This window comes from Bos taurus, chromosome 28, assembly GCF_002263795.3.
Source record: "Bos taurus isolate L1 Dominette 01449 registration number 42190680 breed Hereford chromosome 28, ARS-UCD2.0, whole genome shotgun sequence".
NCBI lineage: Eukaryota > Metazoa > Chordata > Mammalia > Artiodactyla > Bovidae > Bos > Bos taurus.
Window position 1 is genome coordinate 14073565 of NC_037355.1, and position 18324 is coordinate 14091888.

At 41.0% G+C, this 18324-nt stretch overlaps 1 protein-coding gene and 1 non-coding gene across 4 annotated transcripts in view; both read left to right on the top strand.

Annotated features, from left to right (window-relative positions):
- Nucleotides 1-18324, top strand: part of BICC1 (BicC family RNA binding protein 1) — a 347769-nt gene that overhangs the window by 102330 nt on the left and 227115 nt on the right. The window lies entirely within an intron of this gene.
- TRNAC-ACA (transfer RNA cysteine (anticodon ACA)) lies at nucleotides 15293-15364 on the top strand. Its single transcript has one exon. It is a non-coding gene; the product is annotated as a tRNA-Cys (tRNA).

Sequence of the window (18324 nt, forward strand, 5' to 3'; positions counted from 1 at the left end):
TAGCAATTATGCTGCTGCTGCTGCTAAGTCGCTCCAGTCGTGTCCGACTCTGTGCCACCCCATAGACGGCAGCCCACTAGGCTCCCCCGTCCCTGGGATTCTCCAGGCAAGAACACTGGAGTGGGTTGCCATTCCCTTCTCCAATGCATGAAAGTGAAAAGTGAAAGTGAAGTCGCTCAGTCGTGTCCGACCCTCAGCGACCTCATGGACTGCAGCCTACCAGGCTCCTCCGTCCATGGGATTTTCCAGGCAAGAGTACTGGAGTGGGGTGCCGTTGGATGTGGTTAAATATCGCTGTGGTAGGTCATCGAGCTTTTGGAAAATACCTGTGTGACCAGATGTGGCTTTTACAAGGAAGCTTCTTTACTCTCTTGCTTTCTGTGTGATCTGATCTTTTTTTTGTCAAGTTCATTATTCATCTGCATTTTCTTCCAAGGATATAAAAAGCAAATATTTTCAGAGCTGATCCTGGTCTTGCCCTTTCTTCATTCTGAAAATATTTGTTTACCACCTGCTGTGTGTAACACACTGGAAAGACCAAAATGAGCAAGGCGTAGTCCCCGCCCTAAAGGAATTAGTCTGGTGTTTGATTATATAGCTGCCTAAATAGCAGGGGAGTCTGGGCCAGAGAGGATTAAGCTCTTGACTGGGACTTGAGGAGATTAAAAAGGACTTCTTGAGATCTTTTGAAGGGTGGAAATTAGCCAAGTGGAGGGATAGGCTTGGGTGGGTAGAAAGAGCATTCTGAGTGAAGAAACAGAATGGAGAAGAGCTCCGATGTGGAGAAAGTCATGCAGCGTTCACATTTCAAAGCATCATCTGAGATGTCCATAGTGCAGGTGAGGTTTACTGTCCTGTATGATGAAGTACCTTCTTTGTATGGGGGTGGGGGTGCATTCCTAAAGGGATTTAATTAAAAATTTGCTGTGCTGGCCAAATAGAATATGCCAGACCACGGTTTTCCACCCCTGCTTTTTAGGCTCCTGCTGTTGAAATTTGTGTACTATGTCTGAAGCCCCCTTACTTGGTATTATCTGACATTGGTTCATGTACAGCTTGTACTCAATGCTTGGGCAATTCAGAATCTCTGCTTTTGGCTGGGGTAGGCTTGCCACAAGGCAAAGAAAAGAGAAGACAAATAGAAATCACAGAGTTGCTTTGGTTTGTCTGTGATGGTACAAATAGATGCAATCTATGGAAGGATTTTTTTTTTTAGTTCTTTAACTTGTGAAGAGATATAAAAAAACAGACTGTTCAGCTTTATATGACTCACATTTTAAAAACAATCAAAACATGGTGTATGTGGTCATAAAGGACCTTCATTCTTAGAAGATTTGCTAATATTTATCACTCTTTACAGAGCTATGTATACATTCCAGCAGTTTAAATGGAAACACATGTCTGAATCCAGGAACATATGTGCATCCCACAAACCATGAGTTGGAATCATCGATTCCATTCTTGATCACAGGTTAATGAGGTCTCTGAGTAACTAAATGGAGCACTTTTTAATCTCATTTTCTTCTTTAGCTCAATAAAGAGTGTCTTCCTGAACAACAAGGGTCCGTGTCGGATTTGGATACTTACCATGGGAAAAAGCTCCTATAACTTAATAAAAGTGGAACAGCTCAAATGTCAGAAAAGTAGTTTTTAGTGTTTTGACCAGAGAGAAGAATAAATTACAGTCTACATTAGAATGAAGGAAAGGAGGAGTATTGAATTGTCCTCCAGGAACTTTCTTTTAGTTGCATATCTCCCATTTAAAAATAATAGCATTTGGGGAAACATTTAGGAACAAAAAATAAACCACATTGCTGGTTGTGAGCATCTTTGAAAAAATGCTTTTTTTCTTTCAGGGAAATGCAAATATGAAGGTTATATATGCTTATTTTTAGGATGTCTTTTGGATTTTGACTCTGGAGGTATGTATCACAAACTGACATTGACATTAAAATCTCTCCTTGAGCTTAGTTTAAAATTGGACTATCCCTGCCCCTCATTTTTTTTTTTTTATTATTATCCTGATTTTAAAAAGATCTAAGCCTGGAAGTATAACTCGTGAATTCATACTAGCTCTCCCTGATGGGCTTTCTGGATGGCTCAGTGGTAAAGAATCCACCTGTGATGCAGAAGATACAGGAGACGCTGTGGATTCGATCCCTGGGTCAGGAAGATCCCCTGGAGGGGAGGGCATGGCAACCCACTCCAGTATTTCTGTCTGGAGAATCCCATGGACAGAGGAGCCTGGCAGGCTACAGTCCATAGGGTAGCAAAGAGTTGGACATGACTGAAGCGACTGAGCATGCACACTTCCTGATGAGAGGATTGGAAGAGGAGGACGAGACTTTTATGTATTATTTTGTTTTTGTCAAAATATATGTAAAACTACAACAATATGATAACTATTTTCATTAATGATTTTCAAAAATGAAAAAATAAAACTTTAAATACCTTTAAGAGTAAAAATGGTTAGATTTCTACAAAGGGTTGAAACATAGTTTAACAACTGCTGGGATCATCAGATCTATTGTGTCAAATTTGGAGCCATAATGTATAGTTGTTCAGTTGACTCTACACTTAAAATTCTCCCCTGGAGTCACAGCTACTACTTAATTTCAAAGAGCTTCCTGGTTTTCTGTAGACTGTTTCGTTGTCTGTGTATTGCCAGGAAGATCCCCTGGAGGAGAGCATGGCAACCGACTCCAGTATTCTTGCCTGGAGAATCCCATGGACAGAGGAGCCTAGTGGGCTAAGTCCATAGGGTCACAAAGAGTTGGACACGACTTAAACAACTTAGCGTGCACACATACAATGTTTTATTTCCATTGATACTCTATTGGGGTAAAAGACTAACAGGGTATAGCAGATACATCCAACAATATCATGCCTTAAAGAACAGTTCTTTATTTTACTTTGATGTAACATTCCAAGGAGAGTATTCTAGCTTGGTGGGTAGTGCTGTCTCATGCTGTCAGTGAGAGACCCACATCTCTTCTATGACTGATTGTTCCTTAAGGCATGTATCTCATCTATATGGTTGAAGCTGGGTCATTACCGTGGCCACATGTGAGCTGATGAGGAGGTGGAAGGTGCCCTGGTCTTAAGGTCCAGGTCTGGGTCTGTTGTACGTCACTTGTTCTCACATTCTGTAGGAGAAAACTGATGTATGTGGCCTTATGTAACTGTAGTCATAGGGGTGGGAGGAGGAGTGTCTGGAGGAAATACTGATTTTACAAGTGCTGCCTAACAAAAGGCAGATTGTCAGGAAGAAATAATGTGGTCAAGAGGGTAATGTCTCTGTATTATGCTTTGAAACCTTTTGTATTATCTTGAGGGCTGCTGTAAAAGTGTACCACAGATTGAGTGACTCACACAATAAAATGGATTGTCTCACAGTTCTGGAGGCTGGAAGTTTAGGGTCAAGGTGTGGGCAGGGCTCTGCCTTCTGAGTGCTGAGAGAGAATCTGGTCCACGCCTCTCTCCTGGCTCCTGGAGATTTGCTCACCATCTTTGGTGTTCCTGGCTTCTAGAAGCTTCAACCTGATGTCTGCATGTGGAGTTCTCCCCGTGTGTGTCTGTCTGTGTCCAAATATCTCCTTTTTATAAGGACAGCACTATTGGATTCGGGCTCAGTCTAGTGATCTTATCTCAATAATTACATCTACAGTGACCCAGTTTCCAGTCAGTTCGCATTTGAGGTACTTACTGGTGGTTAGGATTTCAGCATTATGCATTTTGTGGGATATGGCTCAACCTATAATATCTTTTAATGGAGGAAATGATTTTGTATAAAATTTACTATAGTCAGAAAAATTTGGTAAAACTGTAAATGTTATCACATTTTGATACTCAGTTTGATTTATAGATTTTAATTTCCTAGTCACTTATACTAGAGACTTCCCTGGTGGCTCAGATGGTAAAGCAGTAAAGCCTACAACGTGGGAGACCCGGGTTGGGAAGATTTCCTGGAGAAGGAAATGATAACCCACTCCAGTATTCTTGCCTGGAAAATCCCATGGACGGAAGAGCCTGGTAGACTATACAGTCCATGGGGTCGCAAAGAGTCGGACACAACCGAGTGACTTCACTTTCACTTTCACTTATACTAAATCTTTTTCTTTCCTTATAGCAAGTCATTTTTACACTTGATCTTAGCCAAAAGGCCGAGAAGCAATATAGCAAGTCATTTTTTAAAAAGTCTACTTAGTCATCCTACCTTTGAAAGAAAACTACTGTTTATACATTTGTTGACAGTCCCTAAGTTGTGTCTGACTCTTTGTGACCTCTTGGACTGCAGCATGCCTGGCTTCCCAGTATCTCCTGGAGTTTGCTCAAACTCATGTCCATTGAGTCATTGATACCATCCAACCTTCTCATCCTGTGTCACCCCCTTCTCCTCTTGCCTTCAATCTTTCCCAGTATTGCCGTCTTTTCCAATGAGTTGGCTCTTTGCATCAGATGGCCTAAGTATTGCAGCTTCAGCTTCAGCATCAGTCCTTCCGATGAATATTCAGAGTTGATTTCCTCTATGATTGACTGGTTTGATCTTCTTGCTGTCCAAGGGACTCTCAAGAGTCTTCTCCAGCACTGTTGTTTATATACTTCAGTCCTTTTTTCTATATATTAAAAATGTATATAAAATGCTTTTTAATATTCTTTAATTGGCTGATGAGATTACAAATTAGACCATATTGGATATATCCCAGATGTTTTTCTATATTAGAATTTTGCACATTCTTCAGTAATTGTGTTTTTTATTCTTTGACTCTAACTATACTTACAAAAGGAGGGAATGGATTCAACTTTTATCGCTTTCTGTCTAGTTTTTGTCCACTTCTCATGGCAACTTTAATTGAAACACATGGAAATGATCTGCCAGGAGTTTTACAGTTCTATGGGCAGTTGTTCATGGCTTACTCACTGTCTGTCCTGTTTCCTTTAATCAGTTCTTTTTTACATTTCTCTTGTGAAATGACTATGGCGAGATCTTGGAGGGGAAAATGTGTTACACTGTATTAGGTGGGGATGAGTAAAGTGATTGTATTGCAAATGTGATTCATCAAAGCAAAATGCTTTAGGAATCTTGAATCCTGTTGGCTGAAGAGGGGAAAATCCAGTGAGTGTTGTAATTGATGAAACCAGATTTTCTGTTACATTGGGTTATATACATAATTTTTCCACAAAGCACACATCACATGTTTTAAATGTGGGGTATTTTATATCCTTAAAATACGTCAGTTAGAAAACTGATCTGTAAACTATGGTTTTTCAAAAGGGCTTATCACTAAGGCCAGTATAAATAAGAAACTGTCTGATGGTTTATGCGGTATATTTTTACTACCCTCAAGTTCATCTTTTTAGGCAAATAGATTACTTTTGTCATTTTGAGACTGGAAAGTAGCAAATGTTGTCTTCTGGGGTAAATTGCTTGGAGGAATAGCTGGCTCCCTTTGTATCTCAAAACAAGTACATTAGGTGGTCTTAGATGAGGACTACTTAAATATTTTTATTGGAAGGGAGACAGAAATGTCTAACTACAATTTCTTCTTTCTCCACTGGCCATTAATTTGTTTAGTTTGGATAGCTCATAGTCCTCTGGTCATAGAAATAACTTTTGATTTAATTATTTAAAAGTGCATTCACTTAACTGTAGCTCATGGTATGCTTTCTCTGACACTGAGGCTTTTTGCTTAAACATGTAAAATCAAATTTGATTTAAATAAAATTAGGATATTTGACATTGTAATCTCAGTATGTGTTTCAGTAGGGAATATATTCACGTCTTTTGCAATTCAGACATTTCCAAAAGATGTATGTACAGTGGAGTATTTGATGCCACGGTTGTGAAAATGGGCGGACAAGCCTGCGGAATGACAGGGTTGATTTCGATTCCAGACTTAAAGGTCGTCACCAATGGATGTCACCACAAATGGATAGTTAGGCCTTGCAGCTAACATTCAGGGATCCTGAGTTCTTACTCCTGACGACAGCTTTGTGACCCTGAGTGTAAGTTTCATTGAGAGAATCTATCCTTCTTCTCTTCTGCTGCTGCTGAATCGCTTCAGTCGTGTCCGACTCTGTGCGACCCCATGGATGGCAGCCCACGAGGCTCCCCCATCCCTGGGATTCTCCAGGCAAGAACACTGGAGTGGGTTGCCATTGCCTTCTCCATCCCTCTTCTCTTCTACAACTGACTAGAGGTGAGTGGCACATATACGACTTGGAAAAAAGAAACAACCCCCCAAACAGGTTATCTGGTCATCTTTTGCTTGCTTATTTATTTTTAAAAATTTTTATTGGAGTATAGTTGATTTACAGTGTTGTGCCGGTTTCGTGTGTACAGCAAAGTGAATCAGTTATGCGGATATATATATATATATATCTCTCCACTCTTTTTTAGATTCTTTTTGCATATGGTCATCTTTTAGAAAGTTGTTTAAGGTAAGAACCTGTCCTGTTTTTGTATCTTTTAATTTGCTTTCTGTTTTCCAGGAGAGTCTAGCAGTTAAGGGTTAGTGAGAAAAGATTCAGAAAAAAGACCATCTTATGTGATTTGCTCGGAGAAGGCAATGGCACCCCACTCCAGTGCTCTTGCCTGGAAAATCCCATGGACGGAGGAGCCTGGTAGGCTGCAGTCCATGGGGTCGTGAAGAGTCGGACACGACTGAGCGACTTCACTTTCACTTTTCACTTTCATGCATTGGAGAAGGAAATGGCAACCCACTCCAGTGTTCTTGCCTGGAGAATCCCAGGGAAGGCAGAGTCTGGTGGGCTGCCGTCTATGGGGTTGCACAGAGTCGGACACGGCTGAAGTGACTTAGCAGCAGCAGCAGCAGCATGTGATTTGCTCATTCTCTGTTCTTAGTGTCCTCTAAGTTCTATCTTTGTGTTGATTTGAACAAGATGAGCCTGGTGTCAAGCCTGTGTTCTTGAGCATGTTGTACAGTTACCTGTTGAGTTCTGTCATCGTGTCCAGTTTTCTTTGGCAGTCATTTCACGCTGCTTTATGAGAACCACATTTGCTCTTTTATTCCTCTCTCTGCAGAAATGGAAATAGGGGATGCAATTGAGATTCCTTTAAACTGGGTGTTTGATGGCCACGAATATACCCTAATTGCTACTATGATTTTTTAAAGTGACTAATAATAGTGAACGTGAAAAGTGAAAGTTGCTTAGTCGTGTCTGACTCTTTGTGACCACATGGACTACAGAGTACATGGAATTCTCCAGGCCAGAATACTAGAGTGGGTAGCCTTTTGCATCTCCAGGGGATCTTCCCAACCCAGGGGTTGAACCCAGGTCTCCCTCATTGCAGGCAGATTCTTTACGAGCTGAGCCACCTGGGAAGCTTTGTTAAATAATAGTTAACTATTATTTAATAGTTAAATAATATTAGTTAACTATTATTAAAAATAATTAAAAGTTATTTAAATAATTATTTAAAAAGTTATTAAATAAAGTTATTATTTAACTAAATAAAGAAGTTATCAAATAAAAAACTATTAAAAGTTATTTAAAATAATTTTTAAGTTATTAAATAATTAGAAGTTAAATAATTATTTAATAGCTAAATAATAGTTAAGTATTATTTAAAGCAATACCATATGAAAGTTTAGTTGTAACTGATGAAAATGTCCTTCTCTCTTCCTAAATCCAGACTCAAAGGATTGGATGCTGTGGAAAATCAAATTGAGTTTATGACTGGATTATTATGTAGGCCTTAAAAATCATGCTTTTGCCATCAGTATTTAGTCACTTGGGAAATGGATTGTCATATCAATACAAAAATCAGGACAAAAGGCATATAAATAGGTTGACTCAAATTTTGTTATATATATTTGTGCCTTGAAAGATTACTAAGAAATTATTGTAAAATGTTAAGTTCTGTCTCAATGGTGAGAATATGATTGATTTGTATTCTTTATACTTTTTATGGATTGAACCCGTGTTAGTTTTAAAATCAAGATTAATCACCACTGCCACCACCTCATGGAGAAAAACAGATCATAATGGCTGATCTAGGTTGAGGTTGTCCATGAATACATAAATTATTGCCAATTTGTAGAACACACGACATTTTGTTGAGAGAAGTGTCAAAGGTCTTTTGATTCTGCCTCCCATGAAGTACTGAAGTTCCTTCTGTATCACCTACAGCAGGTATAAAGACTGTACAGGTCTCACATACGTATGCAAGGCAAATACTTTTTAGTCAGTGCTGATTTTCAGAAAGTTTCCACCTTTCTTTCATCCACGTGCTCTTCTTCTTTTGCCATTTGGAGGTATAAAAATTTTTTTTGAAGATTTTTTAAAAATAACATCTTTATGTCTTCAGACTAAAGATAACTTAAATTTTATTTATCATATGCCTTAATTTTCATACCACTTACCATTCTATTCTCTTTTAGAAGCAGGATCAATGTTGTATGTTAACGTGGCAACAATATCTGTACAGTATTTTGAGTATAGGCTGATGAGTACAGTTATCAGATCAGATCAGTCTCTCAGTCGTGTCCGACTCTTTGTGACCCCATGAATTGCAGCACGTCAGGCCTCCCTGTCCATCACCAAATCCCGGAGTTCACTGAGACTCACGTCCATTGAGTCAGTGATGCCATCCAGCCATCTGATCCTCTGTCATCCCCTTCTCCTCCTGCCCCCAATCCCTCCCAGCATCAGAGTCTTTTCCAATGAGTCAACTCTTCGCATGAGGTGGCCAAAGTACTGGAGTTTCAGCTTTAGCATCATTCCTTCCAAAGAAATCCCAGGGCTGATCTCCTTCAGAATGGACTGGTTGGATCTCCTTGCAGTCCAAGGGACTCTCAAGAGTCTTCTCCAACACCACAGTTCAAAAGCCTCAATTCTTCGTGCTCAGCCTTCTTCACAGTCCAACTCTCACATCCATACATGACCACAGGAAAAACCATAGCCTTGACTAAACGAACCTTTGTTGGCAAAGTAATGTCTCTGCTTTTGAATATGCTATCTAGGTTGGTCATAACTTTCCTTCCAAGGAGTAAGCGTCTTTTAATTTCATGGCTGCAGTCACCATCTGTAGTGATTTTGGAGCCCAGAAAAATAAAGTCTGACACTGTTTCCACTGTTTCCCCATCTATTTCCCATGAAGTGATGGGACCGGATGCCATGATCTTCATTTTCTGAATGTTGAGCTTGAAGCCAACTTTTTCACTCTCCTCTTTCACTTTCATCAAGAGGCTTTTGAGTTCCTCTTCACTTTCTGCCATAAGGGTGGTGTCATCTGCATATGTGAGGTTATTGCTATTTCTCCCGGCAATCTTGATTCCAGCTTGTGCTTCTTCCAGTCCAGCGTTTCTCATGATGTACTCTGCATATAAGTTAAATAAACAGGGTGACAATATACAGCCTTGATGAACTCCTTTTCCTATTTGGAACCAGTCTGTTGTTCCATGTCCAGTTCTAACTGTTGCTTCCTGACCTGCATATAGGTTTCTCAAGAGGCAGGTCAGGTGGTCTGGTATTCCCATCTCTTGAAGAATTTTCTACAGTTTATTGTGATCCACACAGTCAAAGGCTTTGGCATAGTCAATAAAGCAGAACTAGATGTTTTTCTGGAACTCTCTTGCTTTTTCGATGATCCAGCGGATGTTGGCCATTTGATCTCTGGTTCCTCTGCCTTTTCTAAAACCAGCTTGAACATCAGGAAGTTCACAATTCACATATTGCTGAAGCCTGGCTTGGAGAATTTTGAGCATTACTTTATAGCGTGTGAGATGAGTGCAGTTGTGCGGTAGTTTGAGCATTCTTTGGCATTGCCTTTCTTTGGGATTGGAATGAAAACTGACCTTTTCCAGTCCTGTGGCCACTGCTGAGTTTTCCAAATTTGCTGGCATATTGAGTGCAGCACTTTCACAGTATCATCTTTCAGGATTTGGAATAGCTCAACTGGAATTCTGTCACCTCCACTAGCTTTGTTCATAGTGATGCTTTCTAAGGCCCACTTGACTTCACATTCCAGGATGTCTGCCCTAGGTCAGTGATCACACCATCATGATTATCTGGGTCTTGAAGATCTTTTTTGTACAGTTCTTCTGTGTATTCTTGCCACCTCTTCTTAATATCTTCTGCTTCTGTTAGGTCCATACCATTTCTGTCCTTTATCGAGCTCATCTTTGCATGAAATGTTCCTTTGATATCTCTGATTTTCTTGAAGAGATCTCTAGTCTTTCCCATTCTGTTGTTTTTCTCTATTTCTTTGCATTGATCGCTGAGGAAGGCTTTCTTATCTCTTCTTGCTATTCTTTGGAACTCTGCATTCAGATGTTTATATCTTTCCTTTTCTCCTTTGCTTTTCGCTCCTCTTCTTTTCACAGCTATTTGTCAGGCCTCCCCAGACAGCCATTTTGCTTTTTTGCATTTCTTTTCTATGGGAATGGTCTTGATCCCTGTCTCCTGTACAATGTCACGAACCTCATTCCATAGTTCATCAGGCACTCTATCTATCAGATCTAGGCCCTTAAATCTATTTCTCACTTCCACTGTATAATCATAAGGGATTTGATTTAGGTCATACCTGAATGGTCTAGTGGTTTTCCCTACTTTCTTCAATTTAAGTCTGAATTTGGCAATGAGTTCATGGTCTGAGCCACAGTCAGCTCCTGGTCTTTTTTTTGCTGACTGTATAGAGAGGCCGTAATATCCATAGTATAGATATGATCCAGAATTAGCTAAAGGCTATGTAATCTTCAGGCACTGAGTTGGCTGTTTTTTTGTTTTTTTGCTATTCTTCACCCAAATAAAGAGAAATATTTGCCTCATATTGTCATTGCTAGGTACATAATATAAAATTAAGGATACTAGATTTCTGACTAGCAGGTAAGCCCACTTAGAAATTGCTCACATGCTCTGTCACTGTAATCTGACCTGACCTTTGGCTTGGAGATCACATGGCAGTTACGGTGGCCAGAACATGCAAATGTGGGGAGCATCCCTTTGAAAGAGTTCACCTATCCTGGTTCTGTGTAGTGGGAACTCCTGCATGATTTTCTTTCTTCATTATGGACCCCATAAGGTTCCCCAGAAAAGGGCTTGACCACAGCATGACAGCCTAATGGGGTAAAGCAGTGACTCTTCATGTGACTTGAGAGAATGCTGTGACATTTAGTAAAGAGCTTTAAACTTTACTGCTTTAAAATGGGTGTATAGGGACTTCCCTGGATAAGACTTTGCCTTCCAATGCATAGGGCATGGGTTTGATCCCTAGTTGGGGAGCTGAGATCCCACAGGCCTCCTGGCCAAAAACATAAAACAGAAGAAATATTGTAACATTCAATAAAGACTTTAAAAATGGTCCACATCAAGATTCCTTAAAAAACTGGAAATAGAACTGTCATCAGTTCAGTTCAGTTGCTCAGTCGTGTCCGACTCTTAGCGACCCCATGAATCGCAGCAAGCGAGGCCTCCCTGTTCATCATCATCTCCCGGAGTTCACTCAGACTCACATCCATCAAGTCGGTGATGCCATCCAGCCATCTCATCCTTTGTCGTCCCCTTTTCCTCCTGCCCCCAATCCCTCCCAGCATCAGAGTCTTTTCCAATGAGTCAGCTCTTCATATGAGGTGGCCAAAGTACTGGAGTTTCAGCTTTAGCATCATTCCTTCCAAAGAAATCCCAGGGCTGATCTCCTTCAGAATGGACTGGTTGGATCTCCTTGCAGTCCAAGGGACTCTCAAGAGTCTTCTCCAACACCACAGTTCAAAAGCCTCAATTCTTCGGTGCTCAGCCTTCTTCACAGTCCAACTCTCACATCCATACATGACCACTGGAAAAACCATAACCTTGACTAGATGGACCTTTGTTGGCAAAGTAATGTCTCTGCTTTTGAATATGCTATCTAGGTTGGTCATAACTTTCCTTCCAAGGAGTAAGCGTCTTTTAATTTCATGGCTGGAGTCACCATCTGCAGTGATTTTGGAGCCCAGAAAAATAAAGTCTGACACTGTTTCCACTGTTTCCCCATCTATTTCCCATGAAGTGATGGGACCAGATGCCATGATCTTCATTTTCTGAATGTTGAGCTTGAAGCCAACTTTTTCGCTCTCCTCTTTCACTTTCATCAAGAGGCTTTTGAGTTCCTCTTCACTTTCTGCCATAAGGGTGGTGTCATCTGCATATGTGAGGTTCTTGCTATTTCTCCCGGCAATCTTGATTCCAGCTTGTGCTTCTTCCAGTCCAGCGTTTCTCATGATGTACTCTGCATATGAGTTAAATAAGCAGGGTGACAATATACAGTCTTGACGTACTTCTTTTCCTATTTGGAACCAGTCTGTCGTTCCATGTCCAGTTCTAACTGTTGCTTCCTGACCTTCAAATAGGTTTCTGAAGAGGCAGGTCAGGTGATCTGGTATTCCCATCTCTTGAAGAATTTTCCACATGACCCAGCAGTCCCACTGCTGGGCATATACACTGAGGAAACCAGAATTGAAAGAGACACGTGTACCCCAGTGTTCATTGCAGCACTGTTTACAATAGCCAGGACATGGAAGCAACCTAGATGTCCATCAGCAGATGAATGGATAAGAAAGCTGTGGTACATATCCATAATGGAGTGTTACTCAGCCATTAAAAAGAATGTATTTGACTCAGTTCTAATGAGGTGGATGAAACTGGAGCCTATTATACAGAGTGAAGTAAGCCAGAAAGAAAAGCACCAATACAGTATACTAACGCATATATATGGAATTTCGAAAGAAGGTAATGATAACCCTGTATGCGAGACAGCAAAAGAGACACAGATGTATTGAACAGTCTTTTGGACCCTGTGGGAGAGGGAGAGGGCAGGATGATATGGGAGAATGGTAGTGAAACATGTAAAATATCATATGTGAAACGAATTGCCAGTCCAGGTTTGATGCATGATTCAGGGTGCTCGGGGTTGGTGCACGGGGATGACCCAGAGGGATGGGATGGGGAGAGAGGTGGGAGTAGGGTTCAGGATGGGGAACACATGTACACCTGTTGCGGATTCATGTCAATGTATGGCAAAACCAATAGAATATTGTAAAGTAAAATAAATTAATTAATTAATTAAAAAAAAAAACAAATATCTTTTACTAAATTTGAAAAAAAATGGTCCACCCCCTCTCCCCCCCAAAAAAAATAAAATAAATGGGTTTATAGAAGCATTGGCATGTTGAAAAATTGGGTGTGATGGTGATGTCATTTTCTTCTAGGTAGTGATCTGAATAGTGTTGAATTGGTTTTTTTTTTTTTTTTTGTATTTTCAAGGTCAGACAGCTGGTTGGTGGCAGCCAGGACCTGAACATACTTTTTGGACTTTGATTGTTGTTAATAAAATATAAATTATTTTCTTTAAACTGTTGATTAGCATGCTCTCTTGAGCATGTAGACTGTGCCTGTATAGTGAGAAAAGTTCTGGCTAAAGCTGTAAGTTTTGCTGACTAGGGCTCTGAATTAGGTTCATTGTGGTTCATTAGAGGGACAGCCAAAGGGCTGGAGGCAAATTAATATGGTAAAATAAATGGTAAGGATTTTGTAATCCTTTGTATTTTGTTTGAACAGTCAGGTTTCAAGATCATCTTAAGGTTGGTTCTTCTGAAGTTGGCACCTGTCATTTCACTATTTTACTTTATCCAGGAGACATACAATAATGGCTTATTGTCATCTTATGAGTCAGTCTTTCCTTCAATTTAGGAATCCTTCCTGGTTTCTTAAAGAACAGCCTTTTACCTGATGTATTTAACATTTTGCATTTTATTTTGACTAAATAGATTGCTTTAGGGTTTGTCCTTTGGCTAATTCAGCTATCATCTTGCTTTGTCTCTGGTTAGTACTTTTAAGTGTATGGACTTTGTCATTTATGTGATTATATGCCTGTCTTTTCATGTCCCCTCCCATGGAAAGGAGAGGAGCAGGCTGTGTTTTGCCATCACCTGTTTTCTGGCTCTTCCAACCTCAGCCAATGGGCCTAGATGTGGCACCAGATCCAAAGATGAACCTTCTGTAGATACCGGCCATGACCTGTGTGGCTTGCTTTGAAAACTCTGAGCGAGACTTGTCCCTAACAGACTGGGGAAGCTAAGACCTAGAGTGGCTGTGGGACTGTGGACGGAAATGTCATGATGCTGGGTGGGGTCGTGGAGAAGCCAGCAGTGGCCGTATGGGCCACGGGTAAGCTCTGGGGTTATAGGAAGGAGAAGCTGAGGCAGCAGAAGAAACCAGTCCACAGAAGGAAATGCGGTACAAAACAAAAACAACTTGAGAAGCAGATATACCAGAAGTGATTCATGCCTCTGGTGGGGAGCTGGCCGTTTGTGACATTTCTCAAGTTTGAATCGATGGGTGTCTTTGCAGTCTTCTTCCTTTCTCTTGATGTGGTTGAGAAACTGGAAAGCCTTGTAATTAAGTTTCAGATGGAAATGTATAAAAGGTATTCGATTGCTTGAATAATTTCATAATTATCCTCTTCAAAGGGAATCCCTGGTGGATTGGCAGTGAAGAATCTGCCTACAATGCAGTAAACTCCCTGCTTTTCAGGAGACAAGGGTTCGATTCCTTGGTTGGGAAGATTCTCTGGAGTAGGACATGGCAACCCACTCTAGTATTCTTACCTGGGAAATTGCATGGACAGAGGAGCCTGGTGGGCCACAGTCCATTAGGTCACGAGAGTCTGACACAGCTTAGTGACTAAACCACCACCTCTTCAAAAGGTTATGCTTGTACTTGTTAACAAAATTTGGTGTGTGTATGTGTAGAATAGTTTAACCCTTCAATGAGTATCTCCAATTAAGTTGCATCTTTAAAGGAGCAATGCTCTCTAAATAAGACATAAGACATCCTTCCACAATGGGTCATTATATTATGTATATAGTAGCACATACACATGAATTCTATTCAGACAGAGTGCTCATCATATTTGGTTGTGGTTTAGTGGCTAAGTCATGTCTGACTCTTGTGACCCCTTGGACTGTAGCCCACCAAGCTCTTCTGTCTGTGAGATTTCCCAGGTAAGCATACTGGCGTGGGTTGCCATTCCCTTCTCCAGGGGATCTTCCTGACACGGGGATCGAACCCCAGTTTTCTGCATTGCAGATGGATTCTTTACCGTTTGAGCCACCAGGGAAGCTCATTCATCACATACTGGTATGGTATGTTTTCATGTATAAAAATATACCATACCAGTATATGATGAACACTCTGAATAGAATTCATATATATATGTGTGTGTATTTGTGTGTGTGTGTGTGTATATGTATATATATACATATATGTATTTGTATAGGAATAGTATTCTTATTCCCTGGTGGCTCAGATGGTAAAGCATCTGCCTACAATGCGGGAGACCCAGGTTCGATCCCTGGGTTGGGAAGATCCTCTGGAGAAGGAAATGGCAACCCACTCCGGTACTTTTGCCTGGAAAATCCCATGGATGGAGGAGTGTCGTAGGCTACAGTCCATGGGGTCTCAAAGAGTTGGACACGACTAAGCGACTTCACTTCCACTTTCTCTTTTCAGTATTCTTATTCAGGGTGTTTCTTTTTGGTAGCCAGTTGCCAGCATTATTTAAAGAATCATAAGGTCATCATTGCTGTTAATATCTTTGGTGGAAAAAGGTTGTGCTGTCCTTATTTTCCAAAATGGTTTTCTTGTGGTCTTTTACTGTACATTGTGGGATTTCCTCCTTCACCTTGGACATTGGCACTAACATGGTTTTAGTCAGTGTTATACTTTTTGAGGGAAGTTTATAGTCAGCCAGCAAGCAGAGTGATTAGTACAGTTGTACAACATTTTCTGTGTTTCTTAGTAGTGGTTAGGGAGAACACGTGGTTACTCTTTGCCTCTTTAAGTAACATTATCCTTGAATTAAATTATTAAATATCCCGAATGTTACACTCTTACTTTGTATGTTCAGCAGTCATGGCTTGTCCAAACTAGTTCTTTGGCAGGTTTTTATTTAGTTGGAGGCAAATTCCTTCTTGAAAGGAGCTGCCTTTTGTCACTGTAAGTGGTAAAAAAAAAAAAAAAGATTTCATTACCTCTTTTTCCCCCTTGGTGAAATCAAAATGATCTAGGAGGAGTGTATAAGCGTGCCTTTCTTCCTTAGCAGTTATTACTTTTAGTACATTTCTCACCCTAGATTATCATTTACTTACTAACATTTTCTGCTTCTTAATGGTTAGAGTGATGATGATTGGGAATGAAGGAATTTAGCCAGAGATGAAACCAACTACAGGCAAATATTATGTACAGAGGCTTCTGTGTTTCCTTCTCGGTTTTCTTTTTTGAGTTCACAATCAATTAGTTTTTTGACAGAGGGGGAAAAAAAAATCTTCAATTCCCATGTGCCTGTTTACTTTGGAGTTACCAAGAAACCTGAATCCCATGCGAATAAGAAAACTTTAAACTCAGTGAGCTTGGAGTTGTTTTCTTAAATAGAACTTCTTCCTGTTATATTTTTCTATGGGATTTTCCAAGACAATGGCCGAAATCCACGTGTAAGTCGCTAGGAGGTGCTGTTTGGGAAGCTCTGTGGTGTGGTCCCTAGGTTGGTAGGTTGGGAGAGCCTAAATTTTTCCTGGTTTCAGCCAGTATATTGAGAGGGAATATTAACAAAGTGGAGGAAATAGTATATTTCAGTATTTAATTGGAACATGAACGTGTGTTTCTTCTCATTTGTGAGTAGCACTTCACTTTAGCTTCCCTCTCACACATTAAAAAATACAGTGTGTTAACCTCATAATCTATCAACCTGGAGACTTCTTCTGTTACCTTCAGATTTTATGGAAATACTAAAGTGAAGAAAGTGAAGTTGCTCAGTCGTGTCTGACTCTTTGTGGCCCCATGGACTGTAGCCTACCAGGCTCCTCTGTTCATGGGATTTTCCAGGCAAGAGTACTGGAGTGGGTTGCTATTTCCTTCTCCAATGGAAATACTAGAGGAGAAATAATTTCTGCCTTAAGAGAGCGTTTAAGCAGAAGGGAATTATGTTCCCAAGAAGAGGTTAGAATGAAAGATTAAGTACAGGCTTTATAAAGATGCTCTTGAGAATCCCTTGGACTGCAAGGAGATCCAACCAGTCCATCCTAAAGGAGATCAGTCCTGGGTGTTCATTGGAAGGACTGATGTTGAAGCTGAAACTCCAGTACTTTGGCCACCTGATGTGAAGAGCTGACTCATTTGAAAAGACCCTGATGCTGGGAGGGATTGAGGGTAGGAGGAGAAGGGGACAACACAGGATGAGGTGGTTGAATGGCATCACCGGCTCAATGGACATGAGTTTGGGTATGCTCCGGGAGTTGGTGGTGGACAGGGAGGCCTGGCGTGCTGCAGTTTTTGGGGTCTCCAAGAGTCGGACACGACTGAGTGACTGAACTGAACTGAACTTACGAAGATGCTAAGGAGGCCATTTGTGAGACAGTTTCTACCCTCCCTGTGAGCTCAATACTGTCCAGGTGCAGGACTGTGGGAGAAGAGAAGGTTTCCATCTTACCCTTGTCCTCAGAAGGGTCACACTTAAGGAGAAGTGGCACTGGGGTGCCGGCCAGCATGGCGACAGTAATAGAGAAAACAGAAGGAGTGATTTGTTCTACTCAGAAAAGTCAGGGAAGGCTGCCCTCAGGAGAAAGTGTTTGAGTAGGAAAGGTAAAGGGTGTATGTTGATTAAGATTAGGGCAGGCCTTGTGGAAGAGTTTCTGAGCAGAGAGCAGGGTTGAGATTAGATTAAGGTGTTTCCTAGACCATTCCACCACCTACATAGTTTAATGGAGGCAAGATGGAAAGGCAGTCCTTGCGGAAAGGACCGCCTGAGTGCCTTTGCAATGGCAAAATAACCGACAGTGGAGAGAGGACTTCCCTGGTGGCCCAGTGGTTAAGAATATGCATGCCAGTACAGGGAACATGGGTTCGATCCCTGGTCTGGGAAGTTCTCACATGCTGCGGGACATCTGAGCCCGTGTGCCACGGCTACTGAAGCCTGTGTGCTCTAGAGCTCATGCTCCGCCACCAGAGAAGTCCCTTCAGTAAACCCGAATACCGCGACTAGAGAAAGCCTGAGCAAAGTATCGCGGACCCTGCACAGTAGGAAGAGAAGGACAGTGTAGAAAGTTTTTCTGTCCTATGACCTAAAGAGCAAATGAGTTAAAAGTGATATATATATATATATATATATATATATATTATATGTATATGTAATGGCACCCCACTCCAGTATTCTTGCCTGGAAAATCATGGACGGAGGAGCCTGGTAGGCTGCAGTCCATGGGGTCTCTAGGAGTCGGGCACGACTGAGAGACTTCACTTTCACTTTCACTTTCATGCACTGGAGAATGA